Source organism: Temnothorax curvispinosus, unplaced genomic scaffold (assembly GCF_003070985.1).
Source record: "Temnothorax curvispinosus isolate PA1 unplaced genomic scaffold, ASM307098v1 QBEX01000525.1, whole genome shotgun sequence".
NCBI lineage: Eukaryota > Metazoa > Arthropoda > Insecta > Hymenoptera > Formicidae > Temnothorax > Temnothorax curvispinosus.
In genome coordinates, this window is record NW_020210305.1 from 2725216 (window position 1) to 2747425 (window position 22210).

The 22210-nt window shown below is 40.0% G+C and overlaps 2 protein-coding genes across 18 annotated transcripts in view; one reads left to right on the top strand and one right to left on the bottom strand.

Annotated features, from left to right (window-relative positions):
* Window positions 1-22210, top strand: part of LOC112454741 (tyrosine-protein phosphatase Lar) — a 380273-nt gene that overhangs the window by 316958 nt on the left and 41105 nt on the right. The window lies entirely within an intron of this gene.
* The window catches only part of LOC112454858, a 251188-nt gene that overhangs the window by 197849 nt on the left and 31129 nt on the right, over window positions 1-22210 (bottom strand). For both annotated transcript variants that reach the window (XR_003040795.1, XR_003040797.1), the window contains exon 2: window positions 10572-10631. The gene's annotated coding sequence lies outside the window, so the exon portion shown is untranslated. The remainder of the gene's footprint in view (window positions 1-10571; window positions 10632-22210) is intronic.

Here is a 22210-nt window from a genome sequence, read left to right on the forward strand (position 1 = left end):
ATTATTTTATTACTGACAGTAATATATATTAGTTTTTTCTGTAGTTTTTACACGTGACATTATTTTATTAATTTACTCTGCACTGTTCGGTTTAAATTTTCTCTTGGTTATTTCTTTGTAATATCTCTCCCAATAGTTTGGATTTGAAAAATTACGCCAAGATAGACGGTAGGAAAACGTGGCGTGAGCAAATACTGATTTTCACAACGCACGAGACCGAGATATTTCCTATTTCGCTGAATATTATCACCTCTCTGAGACCACCGTGCTTGGGATGTGCTCCGTGCCTTTGCGGCGAGTCGTTGAGGCGTGCGCGTCATTCCTCAGCGAAGCGAAGACCCGGTGACGTCGACAGACTCGCGCGAGCAATCTCTACCAATCTCGGGTACGAAATCTGATTACGCGCCACTTCGTCCGCTTGTAAACTGGATACGTAAAATTAATTATCAGGAGGAGGCGAGAGACAGCAGGGTAGTAGGTAGGAGGGGAGGGATACGGAGACGCCGACGATGACGACGGCGAGGATGGTGGTGAAACCGAGATAGCGAGGGATGGGCGCGCACCCCTTCGCGATGAAAACCGTTCCCGGGAACGAGGGGTACCGTGAAGCACCGAAGGCGGTAGGAGGGATGGAAATTATACCGAATAGGGGTGCTGGATGGTTGGCTGACTGGCTGGTCGTAATGTCTTACTACGTCGGCGCAGCGCGCGGTAAAGTCCCGGATCCCGGCGACGCTTTTAGACTAATGACGCAAACACGCAGAACAGGCAGAACGTGGCCCGCAAAATCTTGCCGATTGGCGGAACAGTCAACCGCGAATGTTTCCCGAATGCTTGGCGAATTTATGTCGTTTTACCGTTTTCGGCCATACGTTTTCCCGTCCGCGGGAGCTATCGCCAGGAATGCTATTGTGAACCGAACATAAAACCGAACGACTCGCTCAAGAAATTGACACTTTCAGCCGATCTTCGTTCGTCATTTTGATTTTTTGCGACTACATCTATATAGTACTTAATAGCGTTTTAAACTCGGCAGTATAGTTTTTATATGTGACGTTCAAAAGTTCTTGTATGTATTGTACTTTTTAGATTATTGGATGATAGCTTTGTTACAGCTCGGGTATTTCCCTTCGGCCTAATTTCTCGCTTATAAAAAGCATCATGCATCCGGCCGTGTTGTAACAACAGAATTGCCAATAATCCGCGTGTAAATACAATTTGAATCGGACACAGTGGATTCGATATGGATCGTGCTTTTCATTAAAAGAAGGTATTTACTGGAATCACCGTAGTATGCCAATGGCAGCTCATACCGCGTACGCATCGTGGCGAGCTTGTGTTTACCGCGTAAATGAACATCTCGAATTCAATTTCAAGTAAGCAGTTTTAATATATGCGCCCTTCACTATTGTTATAACTTCTATTTCGTTCTTTTGTATATATAGTTTCTTTAAACTTTTTTAGCGAATAATTTGACAGTCAGTTTATTTAATATCAGAATAAACTGCATTTATCGTATTATCATAGAAAAGTAATAAAAAGATATTATATCTTTTATCCATTTCATATCGAAGTAATTATAACAATTAAAATGATGCAATAAATCATATTAAGATTATGACGCAATAATATGACAGTTGTTATTATTAGTATTATTATACCGCGTTATTTGTTGTTTGTCCGTCGTTTTCGTTTGGTACGTACATATACGACCGATAAAAGCGGCGAGTTTGATTTATCAGGCGAATTACTTTTCGGTTGTCCCGGTACTAATCCGCAAACGTTCATAGTCGCATTTAAAAAGTTCAACTTTAAAACACGACGTTATCTGTTACGCCGGGTAGTAAACACCGTTTATGGACGGTCGCTATTGGAGCCAATATAATACCCGGGGTCGTGTCTCTCTCCGTCTCTCCTCTCTCCGGGGCGTACAATCTAAAATTCGTTCGTGGCACAATTTCAACATCGAACCGCGATCGATATTAAAGTCCATTAAACTGGTAACCCGCGCGCTAACGGTTTCCAACCACTGCCGCGCGCGCGTCTGACCCGCGTGGGACTGTTCTACTGCACCGTCACTCGGCTGAAGGTATTAAGTAGTAATCTCCAGGCACGATCGGCCCGCGCGGTGAAAACAAGTGGAAAAAATCGCGCTGAACAAGCCGGACGAATCGTTCACGTCGTCCGAGTTGCAACAACAATGCGACCTTTGAGAATACGTTAAGTAATCGATATTTTTTTCTTTTCTTTTTACGGAAAAATTCACGTGACAATTATTCAGTCTCGGCAACGACGAAGAGATAAAGGAATTAAAACGATCCCGATACGGTGTTCGAAGAAACGTCATTTTAACGTTCCGTCAAACATTTGATCGAACGATTCGAGTGTGTAAAGAGAACGAAGGAGAATTGAAAGGAAAAGAAAGAGAGACAGAAGTAAAAGGTCCTGCCGGCGATAATTCTGCCGGCGGCGTGTTGCGATAGATTTTTACGAGGTCGAGAGTTATAACTCACCTCGTTCGCGGGCAACTCTTTGAATCCATTATACTCCCGGCGGCCGTAATAAATTTGGAAATTCTGTTAAATCCGCTTCGTGCGCTAACGTTTTCCAATCTCGACGTCTGACCGCGGAGAGCGAGCGAACAGCAGCGGGCTGTTTTACGGAACTGTCGGCCGAGCGGCGGCATTAAGTGGTAATCTCCAGGTATGAGCGGGGCGGCGAAAGGGACTGCAAAAAGCGAATTAAAAGAGCACGGTTGGCGGCGCCCGCGCGACCGCCACCATCGCCACCGGTTTCGCCAATCACTTTAAAAGGATCGGCCATTTCGCACGCGGCCGCGGCGTAACGATCGTTACGCCTGTTAAAGCAATATCGAGAGAGGCCGATTCGCTTTTACCTTTCGCCGGACATCGGCCGTGCTCGCTCAGACGATCGCGATGAATAATTGGGAACTTTTCCGTCGGTCGAGCCGGGGCTCTTATTAATCGGCTTTCCGATATAAAGAGAAACGCGGAACTGAGCGATGTTTTCCGAAAAAGGAGGGCGAGAGTGTGGGAGAGAAGGAGGGAAGGAAAAAAAGAAGGAAATCCAATTACAGCGACGGTATAATTATAAATTCTCAACTCGTACCGCGGAATTATTCATTCGAGGGACACGGCCGGCAAGGGGGAACGAACGAAAAAGGAAAAAGAGAGGAAGAAAACGGCAGTTTCGTTGAAAAATTAACCACTCCTTTTCCTCATATCACCGTTGCTTCGGTAAGAACGTATCATTCTTACCGAAAGAACAAATAATTCGACCGCCAACTGCGGTACGCGTCCATCGTCAAGGACTCGCCTCGCTCTTTTTATGATCCTCCGACCACTTTTTCTTCCACTTTTTTTTCTCCTACCCTCGCTTCTCGACGCCCGCTATCGCCATTTTTGCGGTCCGCACGAAAGCTTCTGAAAAATATGTCACTTCGAACAAAACCCCGATATGGCGTGCGAGGGAAAGCACTCCTGAACTACCAAAACGCGCGAACGATGAAAAAGAGGAGAGAAACCTGTAGGCGGACTCTCTCGAAGATTAGAGAGGGCAAAAAAAGGGTGGAAAAGGGTCGCGAGATTCCTGCATAGGAAGAACGGATGTCCGCGCGTAAGGCGTACAAATAAGCAGCTGTTTCCCCTCGTAACTGACTACAAGCACCATCACAAGCAGATTCCCTGACTAGGTGCCACTCGTTTATTCTCTCTTACAGCGACCCAGTTATCTTCCCTTATCCCTACTCGTCGCGTTTGGTTGCCCGCGAGCTAACAGCTTATACATCTGTTTCTTTTTTCTTCCCTCATTTTTCTCCCTTTCATCCCATGCGTTCTTAGGTCTCTGTTCTTCCCCCTCTGCGCTTTCTCCTCTATTCTTTCCTTTCAGAGCGAATTTCCACCCTCGAGCTGCTTTTACCGACTCGTTAAGGATACGCGTCTTCACGAAATAGTTGGAATTGTATCGAATCATGGGGTGGAGATCGAAATTGCTAACCCCCGGGAATACGGATGCCCGAACGACAAACTCGAGCAACAGTCACCGCACGTTTGTGTTCCTCCAACCCTTTGTCGCATCATGGAATTATAACAGATGACTTTATCTATTTTTCGGCGAGTTCCCTTGGACATTGACATAGATTGAATTTCGTCGAAAAAGAGGAAAGCGATACGATAAGAGAATCACTATCGGCAAAGAGAAACAACAATCGTATCATCCAAAGTTATTACAGCTATTAGTTTTTACATAGCTATATATATTTTACCTTAAGGAAAACGCTCGAATATTTATTATGAATATTTGTAACTCGGATTTATACGGCTTGATATTTTACGCCGATACCGCCGGCGATCAACGCTAAGAATGATCGATCTCCAGCGAGATACGAGATTGGTAGCGAAATATTTGCTCAAACTCCACGTTGTGAGAACTCATGGTCGCGCGAGAGTCACATAGACGCCCGTTTTTATAGCCGTGATTTCCTGCGGAAGAACGTTGCGATCGCTTAATGCACCGCAACGGCGTCGCGTACACGTGACGCTTCCTGAAAGCGTCTCTCCGATATGGCCGGACAAGGGAGCCACCCCTCCTTCTCTATACACCGGACGCGGTATAAACCGCGTGAGAAAGCAACGGCAACGCGATTTTCATGAATAATAAAAAGGGCGAGGTGCCGGAGAGCTCAGGTTTCCCTACGCTGATCCACCTATCGCTTTCCGGAGAGAAAGCGCAATGTTTTTTCATTCTCCTGAAAAATATGCTGGCCTCGGGCCTTCGTCTTCCTACTTTCGAACATTCTCGTTCTCGCCTCTTCGCAGGCAGAAGCAGTTTTTCAGCTATTCGGTTTCTTCCGCAACATAGCAACATGAGGAGAGACGGAGAGACTATGTATGCGATCCAATTTTGAGTAAACTCAAATATCGGTGCGATATGCACATATTTGTTCATTAATATAAGGTATTTTTTCGCGCGAAGGAAATTTAAGCTCATCAAGCTTATATCGATTCCTATTTTTGAGAACGTAAACTTAAAAAATAAAACGTACAAAAATACATGTATCAATTGTTCTCGTTCCGTCTCCTCTCTGCTACGACCTGCTCGCGCGAGTAATCTATCGTTTTTCTTATGAAAAATGATTCTCATACACAAAATCGCCCTTTCTGACGTAGAAGATCGTCAATAAGCGAACCTCAGCAAAAGCCAAGGATATTTACTTCCTTCGTCTGCTGAACCTGGACTCGCTAATAGTTTTCCGATCGATCGTGTCGGTCCGAAAATGAAGGGGGTCATTAAAGAGCTTCCGAACTATTTTCCCAAGCTCGCAGCTTCTGCACCGCGTTCGTTGCAAGTTCTAGCGAAAGCTCAGAGCCGCAAGATCGTCTTATGACCGATTGCGCGAAACTGCCAACAGGCTTTATTAAGCCATCGTCTTAATGAACCCCATTCGACAAAATTGACTTCCTAGTTCGAAAATATTTATTTGCGCGTCTTTTACTACTTTTATATTTTACTTCACTTTTATATACCGTTCGGTAATTTCATCGGTGAACGTTTATTTGCCGTTGTTTATAATAAATTTAATGAAAATCGTTACTTTGTAAATACACTACGCGTTTTACGCGAAACGAGAATCGAAAGATTATTTCTGCCTCAAGCTTAACAAGAACTGATCGGAAATTAGTTTACTCTCGAAATTACTCTCTTAACGCGAGAATTGATTCGCGCGATTGTTTTGCATTCCGTCTCTCATCTTTTATGTATTTTATTCGACTTTCTTGTACTATCAGATTCCACTCTTTATTCCCTATCCCCTCTCATATGCTGACGCGTCTCAGACATTAGCCGGCGTTCTCCGGTATACCTCTCCCTCTCTCATCTTTCGCTCTTTCCTTCACGCCAGCCTTTCCACCATCGTGCCCAAGCTCCGAGCAAGCTTTTGTTGAGCTTTTGATGGAGAGATTCCGCGCTTTGCCACGCTTGTCTGGAGCTTCCTCTTTGTCCTTTATTTTTCCCTCTTGCTCGGGGCTCCGATAGCGGCGTTCTGGTCCCAATTTCTCACGATCGAAAGGTTCACGAGCTACTCAGCAGATTTCACGGAAAAAATGTCTAGGAATGATTTCGATAATAGCGACAAAGTGGAGATATATGGAGACGATTTACGGATATTATCGGCATTTCCGAGATTTCCTCTTTCGCATTATTCGGCAACGTTTCACTCCCCCCCTTTATCGATACACGTATCAACTCGGCAGACTCAAATCACGGTCATCTGTTATCCATTTCCGATATCCATCGAGAGCGAGACTTGTATGGCGAATTGTAAGCCACAAATACATAAGTAACTGATATAAAAAATAATTTTATTAATAAGAGCACTTATTTTTATCCTTGTAATTTATACTCAAATACCGCTGTATAATTTCAAAATGTCAGGAATATATTATTTACGGGATTATTTTAGGACAAAATATTTGTAAAAAATTAAATCTGTATAGAGATCTGTAAAATATACGAATTTTACACGCATTGTTAGACGTTACGTCAGAATCTCTATTTACTATATATCCTACGCGCAAATCTCTGCTTATAATCATTTTTATCAACAAAAAGTTAGGATTGAACAAAGCGTACGAAGATACTGCCAACTTTGCTTCAATGTAACATTAAATGAGAGGAAGTAGATTTTTTTAGGTATAATCGAAGAACACTGGTCGCCTTGGCATCAATTTTTTCAAAATAAAAATTGAAACGCCACGTCTTTCACTTTATTGCATCGTGATTTTTACACAAGTTCTCGTGATTTCTTTTTTTATAAATTCGCGATCTACCGGTGGCACGCGCGATCGATAACCGAATGTACACGGAAGCTGTATCATCTTGTATTATGGTTTTTATTCATCGAGAAATAGAGACGATTCGTTCGCCAACAATGTCCTAACTACAATGTAACGAAGCACTCGACTTCTGCTTCTATTTCAATCTATCTCAACATACTTTTGAGGATTGAACGAAAGATTTCTTCTTTCTTAGTCTAACAAAAAGCCACGAAAATCAAATTTATTGCGAAAAAAGTAGCTTTGAGCATTATATCGTGAAAGTACTAAATGCTAAATTAAAAACTTGCTTTTTCCAAACGACGTGAGAATATAAGAATTTATCTTTGAAATATTTATCGGGAAAGGGGACAGGGTGCGATTTAATTGTCCAGATTTTAAAATCTGAAGCAAAAAAGAGTGAATTTACAAGTTTCTAAGATTTTTGTTTAATACAATTTAAAGTAGTTCCCGAATCCACGTATTTTTTTTATCCCTTGTTGAACTCTTCACGCAGGCCTGGGAGAAGAAAAAGCCACAAACGAGGCCCAACAACGGGTATGCGAGAGAACGCGTCGAGAGTGAGAAATAAAAGCATTCGCGTAAACAGCGCGCCGGGTCATGAATTACTTAAGAATATGGGTTCACCGTTGGATCCGCGAATTTACAACCGCGGCTCCTCGCCAAGCGAGAGGGCAGCCGAGTGGCCGCGCGCGACGTTTCCTACGTTCGTACGTCCGCCGGTTGCATTGTTTTAATAAAGCCAGTAAACATATTTTATTTCTTGTAATGCTGTTTACGTCTCGTAAAATGGTTAAGCTTCTCGCCGGGCTCGGACGCCGGTAAAGAATTGTCCTTAAATCGAGAGGAAAACGCGCGCGCGGAAAATACTGCGCGATGCAACATTAACTATGTCTCGGGAAAAGTTTGCACGATTTCATAAACTGCCAAGTACCTTCCGTTATAGCTACAGAAGTGTGTCGATAAATGTAGAGAAGTATTTTTTCTCGCGTTTTGTTTCGTGTAATTTAATGTATTACCGTGAACAATTTTAATGAGTGAGGATAGAAAAAAAAATAACTGTCATATAAATACATATTATAAATGTAATTTACAAGATCTCTTTGACGCCAAATATTTAATTAATACAATCTAATTTTATCACTATTTTATTCTATTTGTTTTTATCCTCACCAGTATAGAAACCCTAATATTCCTTTGTGTCATTTTTATTATTTGTCACTTGGTCTATAATCTCACGACAAATTTTAGAAATAGTCGCAAAACGATGCTATTGTGGATAACAATACAATAATATAATCGACATGGGAAAGTACAGTGGAGTTTCGTGTACAACCGGATGAAACAACTGACTGCGCTATCAACGTGCCACGTCGAGTCTGACAAAGGCCGTCTGGCGTCCAGTTGCCTCCTGGGGCCAGAAAAGCTATGATCCACAAATTTCATTAACACCTACCATCCGAGATAACGTTGTCCATAATTTTGTAGTCGGATCCACGTTAAATGCACACCACCGCCATGTCGCACGAATATTTGAAACCATCGCGGAAAACCCTCGGCGATGAAATTACCGATGATGTTTCTATACTATGTCTCACAATCGGACACATTCGATAACCGATTCTGTATATTCCAGCCGTTTAATCCCTTTTATAGCTTAACGTTTTATTAACTCTCGCAACAGCTTAACGAACGAATTTTGCCGCTGATTTTCACCCGAATTCTGTAAAATCACGGTGATAAATTAATTCCGTGAAATTACGAGAATTACACTGTTCATAAAAAGCGTGATCAAATGTCGATGATGTAGTATGAAACTGCGTTATACACAATTTGTAAATGAGTGTAATAAAGGGGAAAAAAATATCGTCGAAATTATTCTGCGTTTTAGATTTTAAATATAAACGCAACTCTTCGTTCTGTACAATACATCTCGCTTTCCTCACGCGACAAAATTTCAAGTCTTTTTTTTTGGGGGGGGGGGGGGGGGACAAAAATTTACGTTGGAGAATTTGAAAGAACATTCGCAGATCGTCAATCTCATGGCCACTAATTCCTGATGTTTACGATTCTGTGTGCCGAGTGCCGACCAACCCCGACGGCCAGAGACCGTCAATGACTCTCCATTTTCATGATGCGGCCGTAACGCGGTCTGTGAGCGACATACGCCGTTCCCGTGGATACCGATTTAAGTAATCCCCGGGATACGGGAAATTCGACTCTCCGCAACCGATGCCGCGGGATAGTATACGCCACGTCGACCTTTCGGCCCGTTCGAAGCTTAATTCACCGCGAAATACCGGACGTCCATTAGCTGGCGAGTCTGCTTTAACCGAGTCCGCCAAAACTCCACTCACGCGCGCCGGTGTTTCACGCACACGCGTGCCTATCACGCGGCGTGTATATGCGGTTCAGTAGATATGTATATACGCTCGTGCACGTTTATCACGCCATCCTACAAATTCACGGCATTGACTAACGATTCCGAGCGTTTTCTATAACGCGCCGCTACGAATTATTTCGCTAATTGAAATAAATCGGAAATAAAGTCGTGAGAAACTGTTTAAATGCTGATTTATTTTTACTTAATAGTGTTGTTAAATATTAATTTCAGTTAGATAATGACTTTTTGCAGATGTATTACAAAATTCTGCATAATTTTACAGTATTGATGTCAAATAATTTTAATATCAATAATGTAAAATTTTGATATTAAATAATTTTAATATTGCATAATTAATATTCTGTTACACACGATAATTACGTGATTTTTAATAGATCAAATAATTAATATTTATAATAAAATATAATACTTTTTACATCATTCCTCACTATATTCAGTTTTCAGTAAAAATAAAGCCAATTTTATGATATTATATTTCATTTGGTTTTCAGCTTTTACAAAATAATTTAAATTTAATACAAATGTGTCATATAATTGTTCATATTACTTTTCTTCTTCATATGTATTTATATATTTCTTATTGTAATAGTTTTCGTTTTTCTACTTATCCATATTCCTATCTATCCTATCTACTCCTATTTAGTGCACCGACTTCAGTTACGACTACAAATACAACCAATTTACAACGGAACCTACGTGCTGGCTAATCCGTTTGAATTACTGATTCACAATTTAACGGGATTAATTTGCAATTTTAATTTACGAGTGATTAGAATTTTAATTCGCGATCAATATGGGCTAATCAGATGAACAGGCTATAAAAGATTATAATTAAATTTGCTTTATATACATATATATTAGAGTATAAAAACTTTATACTCTAAAAACCTCTGTTTTAGTATAATTTATCACTCATTTTATCTCTTTTCTTATTTTTCAATATTTATTTAAGCAAACTAAGTGAACTCGAAGATTTAATTAAACCTATAAAATTTTCCTGTTATATTATCTTTTAGCTTAAATTTATAATCTTTTTTCAAACATGAAAAAATGTATGACTATGATAAATGATGAATTCAGATCTCAGTTTACTAGAATAATAATACAAACTATTTTATACTGCTACATTTGTTATTATATTGTAAATTTAACTGTTTATGTAATAATTGTCAAGGAAGAAGAGAGATTTTTAAGCCTTCTATTCGCGTTTTTAATATTTTATGCATACCTACATTCTATATAAATACACATTCAATATAATCTTCATAAATCCATTATCTCAGGATTAAAATAAAAAATAATTTAAGACTCACCGATACGTTGCGATGCATATGCGATGTGTAATCGTAGCGATGTTGTAAACGAATATTGATCTGTAACATAGAAATATATCGAAATTATAACAACGCTTAAAATAATTAAAATAAGAGATTAATTATTTCGAACGTTAAATTCAAGTTTAATTTTTAAACAGATATTTAGTAAAAGAATTATATAATATCCACAAATTCTTTTTATTTTTATCATTACATAATGAAAGCCTGTGTAACAAATAATAGATAACAACAGATGAATAACAAGTCACTCATGTCATGATTGTATTGTCAATGTCTGATGTCTCCTAATCTCTTTTTTCCCGTAGATTCTTTCATTACACTCACACAATACCTATTCGCGAAACCGTTTAATTATGATCGCGCGCGAAATTAATCCACCATAATACGACAACTGCGAGGTGCTTTTCACGGCATGACACACGATACACACTTTATTATGTGGTGAAGACCGTTAAAATAATACGAAGGGATTATAATAATTATGTTCCATTCGTAACTTGCAATATTTCATAAATTAAGAATATTACAGTGACGAATCTCGAGCGGATGAAGGCTTATGAATCACTTATGTACGAACGTGGAATTTACACGATTATTAAATATTAATTTAATTACGATTGTATACATAGAATCATTGATTCCTCAACGTATATGAGTTTACATGCACATTTCGGAGCATACGTGCATTTTCCAGATCCTCTTTGGTCTCTACATGTGTGTCCCAATAAACGACTAAATTTATTTATTGATAATCATTAATAATCTCGTGTACTTATTAAATAAACGCGTATTAATGCCGAATTAAGGCATTTATGATCTCGTGTACTTATTAAATGCGTACCAATGCTGAAATATCTACTTCGATAAAGATTTTCGTACGTTTCCATACGATAACAGTCATTAATCGCAAGAAACAATTAATCACGTTGATAATAAATTATTTGTAAAGGATCGCATTTGCATCTCCCGTACCTGTCGCGATCGCGCCTCGGAAAGTAATACAACGATACACAGAGCGGCTCGTGCCGCTAGTTGTTCGTTTGGATATCGACACACGAATGATAGCACGATGATCTTGTGTACGTATCAGCTGTAACGGCACTAACGGCGTGCTATACCTCGAAAAAACAAACACCGAAGCTGCGCGCTAGTCGAATGTTGTCGCGCCGGAGTAATAACTTTATAAAAACAAACTGAATATATATTTCATCGCCAAATATTCTATTTGTTACGTTTTACATTAATTTCAATAAAAAAAATTGGCTATTAAATCTAACGTTTATTTAAAGAATATAATTTTACCTTTAATTGGATCGACAAACTTATTTGTAGATTAATTTATTGTTAATAATTTCTTTGAATTTATATTTGATTGAAGAGTAAAGTTGTGTGTGCGATTTTAAGAAATCAAAAAATCAAAATAGAAATATTGTCAGAACTGTCTTTGAAGTGCATTATTGTCTCAATTGTAATGGCTAATTTTACTTATACAGAGTTGATGGATTAGTGATTTTATATGTACCATATATGACTAATGTATGTAGATATACCGTATATGACTAATGTGTATATAATGTATAATATAAACAGACTAATGTATGTTTTAATAAGTTATGATGAATAGACTAATGCGTGTTTGATGTTCAGAAACTTTAATCTGGATCCTTTATTCTCGTTGATAATGGAGCTTTCCAAGTGTTAACGGTAATCTATATACCGAGCACAAATGTATCTATGAGTTTTAGAATAGAATTACCATGGCATTAGCCTGCTAGAATATACGTTTTATTTTAAGCTGCAAAATACTATTTGTGCTCTACTGATTTCAACTTTCGAATTTTAATAACGTGACTAAAAGTGAAATGCTATTTACGGATTAAGTTGCTTGTATGCAGATAAATAAATCACATTATTTTTATTTACTAAATTTAAATGCACAATAATTTATCCAAATTTCGATTCGTAATTTATCAAAATGTTTCACACTTGAAAATTAAAAAATTACAATACGCTGAAATTTTTTCTAAAGAAAAATCGGCTTCAAAATCGTTAAATAATCTATCATGATCTTTTGAGTATTATGTACGTCGTTGCTCGTATTTCTAATTAAAAATTACGTGATTATTGACCGTACAAAGTCGCTCGTTAAATTCCAACACAGCGGGAGGGAGGTACTCATTGTTGACAATGAAAATTGAACAATAATGGGAAAAGCGACGTTGGTGCTTGCCGCATCTTCCCGGCTTGACGATCAAACGGCCGGTAACAAAGTTTGCCCCGCATAAACAACACAAAGGCCTATTGAACTCCACGGGGCATGGGACATTAGAGACAGTGGAACGTTTCCTCCTTGCAATTAGCCGGCTAATTGCTCGCCGTTGTGATACGGTAAGCGCATTACAACGGGGCCGCGCATCGGATGACTCTGGCGATGCATCTTCGATCTGCCGGCTGTCGTCTGTCGGTGGTGCATTCAGAGGTCCGTGCATCTCGACCTAAATACACGGGCGCCAAGTAATACAGGGAACAGTGTTGCGTTCCCTAATTATCGTATCGTAGTCAAGCGAAGTCAACCGGTGATAAAATTATCGACCGTAAGCGTATCCCTTGTCGTCGAGGTTGTTTCCGCGCTCAAAGTTCCTTTTGTTAAAATTACGAGGTGACACATTTTTAGCCATCGAAAAAAGAAACCGTATTTTGCAATTATTTGTATTTCACTTTTAATAATTACGATTCTAAAAATGTTGAATTTATATCACACTTTATTTTTACTGAAGAAAAAATATTTTTCTGCGACATTATTACTATTTGCGTGAGTTATTCAAGCTAATATAATTATTCTGAAAATTGTATACTTTTTTGAACCATTATGCAGATAATAAAAACAAGATTATGTGAAGCTATTAATTATGCGACAAATAGGAGAGAGATATTTAAAACTAATCGCTTTGCATTTTTTCAAGTATATTATTAAGGCTGTTGAAATAATGAGAATGTAGTTGAGTCCAAGATTATTCTGTTTACAAGAATAGCACGTTTACCTTTCGCAAGTCTGTTTGCCTTTCAAAAGCCATCGTATACTTGAAATTTTTATCGCAACCACCCCGCCGCGTAGGGTGAATAAGAAAAATCCTGGGGGTATTAAAAAATAAACGCATCCACCGTTTTCGATACCTATTTAGAAGCCGACCGTTGGGAAATCATACAACGAAAGTTTCCGCACCTCACTTTTTCCGTGAAATTATGGAGTATCGGTGTACGAGGTTTTGCACTTTAACTACCAGCGTAGCAGCGCGCCGCCGCTCCATTTATTTTACCATCGATAACGTCGATTCGCCGCCATTTGCCACTTTTACATCGAAACCGTATTATTGTGACAGGTTTTGCTACCTTTCCGATAGTTGTGACAAGCGGCTTAATACGCGAAATTCGATGCTGCAATTTTAAGTGAGTCGCGGCAATAGCTGTCCGCAATTAAATGAGAGACGTCATTCAGTTTTATTCCTTACAATTCAAGCGCGCTTTTCTAGAATTGCATCTTGCATGACACAAAACTAGAATAGACTTAATCAATACGAACTTTAAACAAGTATTTCGATTTAATGGAAACTGTTCTACCTTTTTCTTTTTCATTAAATTTACGCGCTTATATCTTATACCCGAACAAAGAGAATATGAATATAAAATGTAAACTGAAATTTTTCAATTAAACTAAAATTCGCAGACGAGTGGAAGAGCACAAAGGATAATAATCTGGTTTCTATTTTTAATAAGTGAATAAAATACTAAAGTAAACAGAAAAATTAAACAAACGGGACGATGGCACAAATATGATGGAAGAATCTTTCTTCTTTTAACGCTTTTCCGTTTCATCCTGATAATAGAACAACGTTGTCAAAACGGGTTCGCCATTATCTACATTGAAGTAAAAAATCATACCGTTAATGGTATTAAATCATTAAATACGACGGTAACCGTAGAATTTTATGCGATTTATCGTTTGAGATACTGAAGACTGAAGGACATATTCACCCTCGGAAAGTTGAACGGGATTAAAATGAAATATTTGGAATACACGTTGGGCTGTTTATTAAGCTTATCCTGAAGAAAGAAGGGGGAGCATTTGTGACGCGAGCTTATCCCTAAGAGTCCATTTCACATCGTGAAATATAATCGCTGTAATCCATGATGGCGTAAACAGTAATTATTCCTTTGAAAAGGACTCGTGTCCTTCATAATCCTCCCTTGTAGCCCTCACACGGATGTTGTAATTCTACCAGAAGATCGCAATATCCACGATCATAGTTCTACAAAATGCTGACGGTAACCCTCTTAATTAATTGAGCAAACGTTACACGGTGTAATGTCGTGTATTTAATTCTAAAGTGTATTTAATTATAAATGTGACATTCCTATTTTCTGTTATTCGAATACGAACGACCCAGTTCACGGAATGCATTATGTTACATTGAAATAAAAAGTCAAGCATTAGAATATTAAATATTAAAATATTACTAGAGTATTAAACAGTTCTCGCTATTGCTGGAAAATCACGCGAAGCGTGTACTTTAAACTTTAGATACGATTATCAGGTTAGATAGATCATAACGTTTGCAATGGTAGGTATCTCAAGATTAAAGCAGCAGCATATAGAGATATGAAATAGCTGTCACGACGGTTTGTAGTTAGGAAGAATTAGAACGAAGACGTTTGCTCTGCGACAAGCGACGCGCAATGTTCGAGCGAAAAAATTACGACGATCTTTGATCGAACTTGTCGTTCTTTTATCCTCCCGTTATATAGAATAGAACGATCTTGTTCCACGTCACGTTCACTTTTCCACGAGCCATCCTCTCGATACAGAGGTTTCACCCACAGGTTTCACTCCATTCATCTCGCCAATTTGTAAAGCCAACGGTATTAATCACGAGATCAAACGACGATTTAGGACGACTTTCTTCAATGCCTCTCTACGCCCCGCCCGTCTCAACGTCCAAGGAAGGCGAGTTTGGCTTTAAAGCTTAATCCCTTAAGAGCCGCCGCTCGAAACCAACCTACTCGATGCGAAGCCCTGCTAAGGCGGGCCGACTGGTTGAGAGGGTAGCTCGGATATTACGAAACCACCCGCTCGCCGCCCCTCTTTAGTCTCTTCACCCGTCCTCCGCCCTCTGCTTTCTTGTGTCCTTTTACACCACCTGCCGCCAGCATTGGAACATTAGTGCAACTCCGAGAGACAAGCTTTTATATTCCGGTAATGTAGCTTGCACCGCCCCGGTCCTTCGTTTAATGAAGTTAACTAGCGTGACGCTCGACGTACTTGTTGTTGGTGAAACGATTACAACCCGCTTGCACACGCTGGTCTCGAGTTTTCTCCAATCGTATTCGAGAAAAATGAGCGCACCGAAAATGAGGAAAGGAGACCAGACGTCATTCGCACAGTCTTGTTAAATCGCGACATACACGACATACTTTGACGCATTTTTCGTAACGTTGCTAGCTGAGCTTAACCCTCGAGTTTACTGCATGTTTCCGGCTCTCGCTCTTTCTCTACAGAATCAGGTAAAGATACATTTAAAACGAAAGACGAGAGATAACTCCTTCCTGCGAGATAATTAGTGAATTTTTCTACCAGGTAAATGCTGATAATAGTAGAAATATATAATCTTAAAAATATACTGTTATATAATCTTTGACGTGTGTACAAATGTAAAAATATAAATTACACATTAAGAACATGTAAAAACGATGTCTTAAGGAGAAATTTTCACGCTATGTCAGCAAGTGTGCTATTCCCGAACTTAATTCCCCGATTTCGTGACGTTTTCTTCGCTTCGTTTTGGAGCGATTTGCACCGGCGCGGCGTCCCGAACTCGAGGGGCTCTTTTTCTGCGACTCAGGGCAATTTCGCATAGATCGATTTCTCTTGAAATGACGCGAGGCCAATATATGAGGGTACATACAGAGCGACCCAGACACTCCGCAGCAAACTTTTCCATCTACGGTTTCTTTCATCAATTTTTTTACATCAATTTCTTCCCAACGAGAATTATATCAATAATTAAACTGTAAGCAATGCAAAAATAACGAACTTTAGCAAATAGATGGCCCTGTTTTTTAATTAACTTTTAATTAAACTTACTTTAAAATAATATAAATTCGAAACCTACTAAAATATTACTAGAAATTGACAAATTGAAAGATAGCATCCAATCAAATGGTTGCTACAAAATTTAATGAAATATTATGCGATTTCTGGAACACCCCATAAATATACGTCCATGTCCAGAAAGTACGCCTGCAGCTGCATCGCCGCATATGCTTGAATTATGAAGGCGCGTTTGCCTGAGACTTTTACGGCGGATTTTATCCTACGTGGTTTATTGGCACGTCCCTTATTGGCCGGCTCTCTCACTTGGAACCGACAGCGATTAATTCCCTCTACCTCCATGACCGGACGTGAATTTTATTTCAGACGATGACGCGATCATTACGGATGCGTACGACTGCATTCGCCCCGGTGCGATTGAAAACCCGCTGAGTCATCCGTTATTCGTGCTACGTTCTGGCGCTAACATAATTTAGCATTGCGAGGCATCGAGAAATGCGAGCGCAATTACGAAATCGTGAAAGTTAATTGCATTTGATGACTTGACGGATCGAACGTGCGTTGGATGTTTAATAATTATGAAAAAGTACTGTTGTCTTACAAACAACTACTGAATGGTTAACCGTATCCCATGACACACTGTATTTCTTTCATGAAAATGTTTATTTATTAATTGATACCTTTTTTCTATCACCTATAGAGTTACCGTGAAAAGCAGTATTAAAAAAGAAAAAAAAGTATTTTTAAAACAAGCTATTTTCTCTTCAAATATTTTCATCTTTTATTTTTTAGCACTAAATATTTCTTTCTATTTTCACAATTATAAATCTATTAAATTAGAAATTAAATTAAGAGTGGAAGTTTTACTTATATTGTTGAAGTTTAAGTATATATATATATAAATATATATATATATATATATATATATACACATATATATATGTAAATCAAGAACTGTAAAAAAATCAACAATTGAAGAACACTCTGATCTTAAATTAATTGCGTAATCCATAGATAAAAATGACTTAGTTAATCTACGAAATTCTATACAGACTTCGGTAATATTTATGAAGTTTTATCTAGTTATGTCCATTGCGAACAATATGACGATAGATTATATTTTGCAATGTGTTGTCTTATTATTAATCTTCTCACAACGTTTATTATCGCATACAATCCGAAATTTCTCGGGAAAGTAGCAGGTAACGCATTCGATAATATAATCGAAAGATCCCCATCTATTTACGATTTCACATAATTGCTGTAACATCCTGTAGCCTACGGCTGTTTTCAATACGCGGAAAATATTCCCTGCGGACCGCAACAAGACCGTTCCCCCATATACCTGTACATATATCGCCTAAATTGCACCACCCGCGGCTCGAGAAAGCCAACCAATGGTGCAGGGTAGAAACTCCGCCATCCGACATTCTCCACGCAAATCTTCGTGGCAGTTCTGCCCTTGGCCCCTCCGTTACAACCCCATCGAACCCCGTTGGCCTGTCACTCTTTCATCCGGCAACTTCTCAAGTGTCTCGAGACGTATCGAAGTGCCCCGGGTTACTTTCTCGTATCTCCTCAGGGATAGAAACTTCACAACCAGTCAGCACACAAAGATCGCGAGAAGAAGGTCGACCACTAGGAAAGTTTCGAGTGAATTGGCAGAATATTTCGCAGCGGTACGATCGGAGTCCGATTGCTTTGTCACAGTTTCCTCTATTGCGTCCGAATGAGATGCAAAGAAAATCTCGTTGAAAACATCGAAATGAAAAATCTACTTCTAACAAGCAATCCCAAGAATAAATGAATTCCGAGACACGCCTAATTATTAGAACGATGTATCTAAATGCGTTACATGATTACAGAAATATATCTCTCTTATCTTCATGTGTCTGTTTAAAAGGAAACACTTGATACGAAAAATGAGATTGAAAGAATGCGAAAATGTACAACAAACTACTCCTTGCTTTTCTGTGAATTTTCGGAATTTGCACGAAGATCTTCGATCGTTCCGAATCGACTGAAACGTTGGGATGTCACGATGTAGGTAACGGACCTCGTCCGTCGCGAAGTCTGGGGGCTGTGCATCCCTGGAGATGTCGTTTCCAGATGCCGCACCCGGGGTATATATCGCGAGGTACACGGCGACGAATATTTGCGACTCCGATTACGAAAGTCGAAGGCGATTCGATTTCAACCGTCGGGAAAGGAGGTGAGCGACTCCAGTATCGATTTTCTCGGGAGCGTATTTGACCCCCCCGAGCTACTTTTTCCCTCGAAATATGCTGATTATTCGAGCGCCAGTCACGTTTTTGTATTACATCGGGCCGCGATACGCTATCTCGCGCCGGAAAGACGGAAGACGGAAATTTATTATTTCCCCACAGTTACGACGTGTTATTTATGTCCGGCGGTTTGATTCTAGAGGTTTTCAAAGTCGCCGCACGAGATCTCTGTACCTCGGTGATACGCCACGCGCTCTTAATATTTTCGTGTAATGTCGCGCGTTTAGACACGAAGAGAATTTATGCGCGGCGAACGATGATTCGGCACGCACCCTCGTTCTCGCAACACGATCCTGTAAGCCGTCGATATTTCAGAGATTCAACTGTGTGGCACTTCCGCGGACTTCCTCCGATTTGTGGATTCTCTAGATCCCCCGTGAGGGATCGCCGATTTCGAAACTGTCGTACATCTGGCTATCTCGTAGCAATTTCGTCCTAACGACACCCGGCAAATCCATTTTTCCCCTCATTCGCTTCCTATTTTTTTCATCAATAGATCGGCTCTTATTTGCTTTAACTCCAGTTATCAATTATGTATGAGCCGAATGATAACACGGAAGAGAACGTTTCGGGGCCGCACGAATTGATCACCTGTTGCTCAATCAAATATACGAAATAACGTTGTTAAAATTACGATTTATTCCTATATTATATTCGTTTTCGCCGCCGGTTGAGGTAGAGCAAATATTTGCTGCCGATGGCAAATGCAGTTGCGGTTCGGCAACGCGCAAATTTTGTGGAAATACACGTTACGAAGCGCTAAGGCCGCTCACAGAATCGTCGGAGCGGGAAAAGTCAACAAAATCCCAAAGAAGCGCTCGCCGCACCATACGCTTCTAAAAGAGTGCCGCCTGTGCCGCCGAGTAGTCCTTTATATATAACTTTGACCCTCTAAGAAAACAATTCCTTTATCGCCTATACGTAAGCGTCTCCTCGTAAAACGAGGGTGCCAAAGAGATCAGTCAGAACCTTTTTTCATGACTAGCCCTTCACTGAAAGCCGTTCTCGAACAAGAGAAAGCGCAGTATCTTCTTTTCTCCCTTTTCGTATGCCTTGAAATCTTACGATCGCGAGAGTGATGTCGAAAGTAACGATAAAAGGATCCTCCACGTACGGGCGAAAAAAGGGATGGAAGTAAAACGAGTTATTTGAAACCGATCATTCTATTGATTTCTCTCCATTATGTTTCACTCGAACGACGCGAAACGCGGGCCCGCGCTGGATGATACGATAAGACGGAAGATGGAGGATGCGAGAGTGAGCGCGCAGAATGGGACAAATCGTTACAATGCCTCAACGTTCTTCATACATCCGCCTTCGAATTGAAGTAATCCCGGTATCACAACGGCGATAGTTGATATTCTATATTCTATTACCGAAATTTTTTTATCAGTACTTTAATTATTTTGATCAAATAAATTGCTCGCAACGGCATCAACCTAAAGCGATTTCATATCAAATTGATAAAGTTACTTTACTAACTTTACGTTACTTTGTCTTTTATTGTAATGTACATTAATCAAAAAATTAAAGATCCATTCCGTCGCGCGGAAATTAAGCGGCAAATGTCGCCAGTAGAGAACGTCATTATAGAGTCAGACATTAACATGATAAAGAATGTAGCTGAATGTGTCTTTAATCACTTTACGGTTCTACTACTTTACGGTACACTCGATATATTTTTCGTCATCTCGCTACAAAGTTAACAAAGTAAATACACAGTCTGTAACTTAATCTTGTGTCCTGTGTCCTGTCGGGCAAGAATCTCTGAAAAGAAAAATCTCTTCTCGCGTGAAACTGTGATCTTACGATCGCGTTGCGGCGAACATAAATCTAAATGTAACGGTAAAAGACTCGATGTGCGAATAGAGATAAAGCGAGGGAGAGAGAGAAAGAAACGGTGCAAAGCGCCGTAAAAGGAAATTGTAAAAAAGAAGGCGTTCATCCCCGACAATAACTCGTCCACGTGCGCTCGGTCCATCATATTCGCGCTTTTACGCGCGCGCATTTGCGTGCATAGTCAAGTGGCGTGCACAGCGAGAAATCGCAAATAAAGAAGGAAAACCAGGAATGGAAGAACGCCGTAAAGAGAACGAGAAGCCGGGAAGAAAGACAAATTCCCACAAAAATCACGTCTTCCACGAAAAAGGCGACAGCGACGGTCGTCGTCTTCGTTATCATTGTCGTTGTCGTTGTCGTCGCCGTTGTCGTCGTCATCGTCGTAGTCGTGTTCGTTCTCCGGTTGTACAATAGTCGTCGCGCGACCTCGGACACGAGGAAGGCGCGGCGGCCGGATCGCCAGGCGGGGACAATAGCTTTGCCGACGACTTTGTTGTCGTTGCGACGCGGTCGACGTCGGGTGCTTGTATTGTTTGTTGTCGCCGGTGGAAAAGCGCACGGAGGAAAGAGGATATAGCGGGAGGAAAAGGTGGGACAGGAGAGGGTGGAAATGGCTGCGGGGGGCCACACGGAAAGTCTGCAGGCGATTTCTATTGTCGGCCGCGAAGCGCTCTCTCGGCCGCCGATATAATTGGCGCAGCCGCGCGTCGGATAACTCGGACGATAACGAGGACAAAGAAGCGGCGCCGCGGAAGAAAACAATGGGGAGAGGAAGACCCTGAGAAAATCCTGGAGGTTGTCGAGCATTGGACTACCGCTCTCCCCCTATCGGCCTCTCTCGCGCGTTAATAGCACGCGAATCCCGTTGAATTTGACAGATCCTGCTGAGAAAATGAAAGAAAGAAAGAGCGACGCGACTTGTATAATAGCTTCGAGTTCCTTAATGCACAATAGTTGCGACTATGGTAACAAATAGTCGGTAAATTGCTTGACCCATTTACGATGATTTCACGTCTGCGCAATATACACAAAAAGAGAGTCCAACAATCTCTCGATTAGATCATACATCTCGCATGCATCTTTGTTAACTTGAATGTTTTCGATACATATATGGTAATGTACATGATGACATCGATGCTGTCGTGATCTGTGCTAAAAAAGCAATACAGCTAAATGTCCTCATTACGTTGAAGCAAATAAATTATGTAATGTGGTAATTAAATTCTCCTCTCTGTTCATGTTAAAAGTAGAACTGTTAATTTGACAGATAAAATAAGCTATTAATTTATGCACTTATCTCGATTTGACTCGAAATTTCCAACAAAATCAAATTGCGCTAAAGAATTTTTTAATTTATCTCTCTATAGACATTATTATCTCTTTCG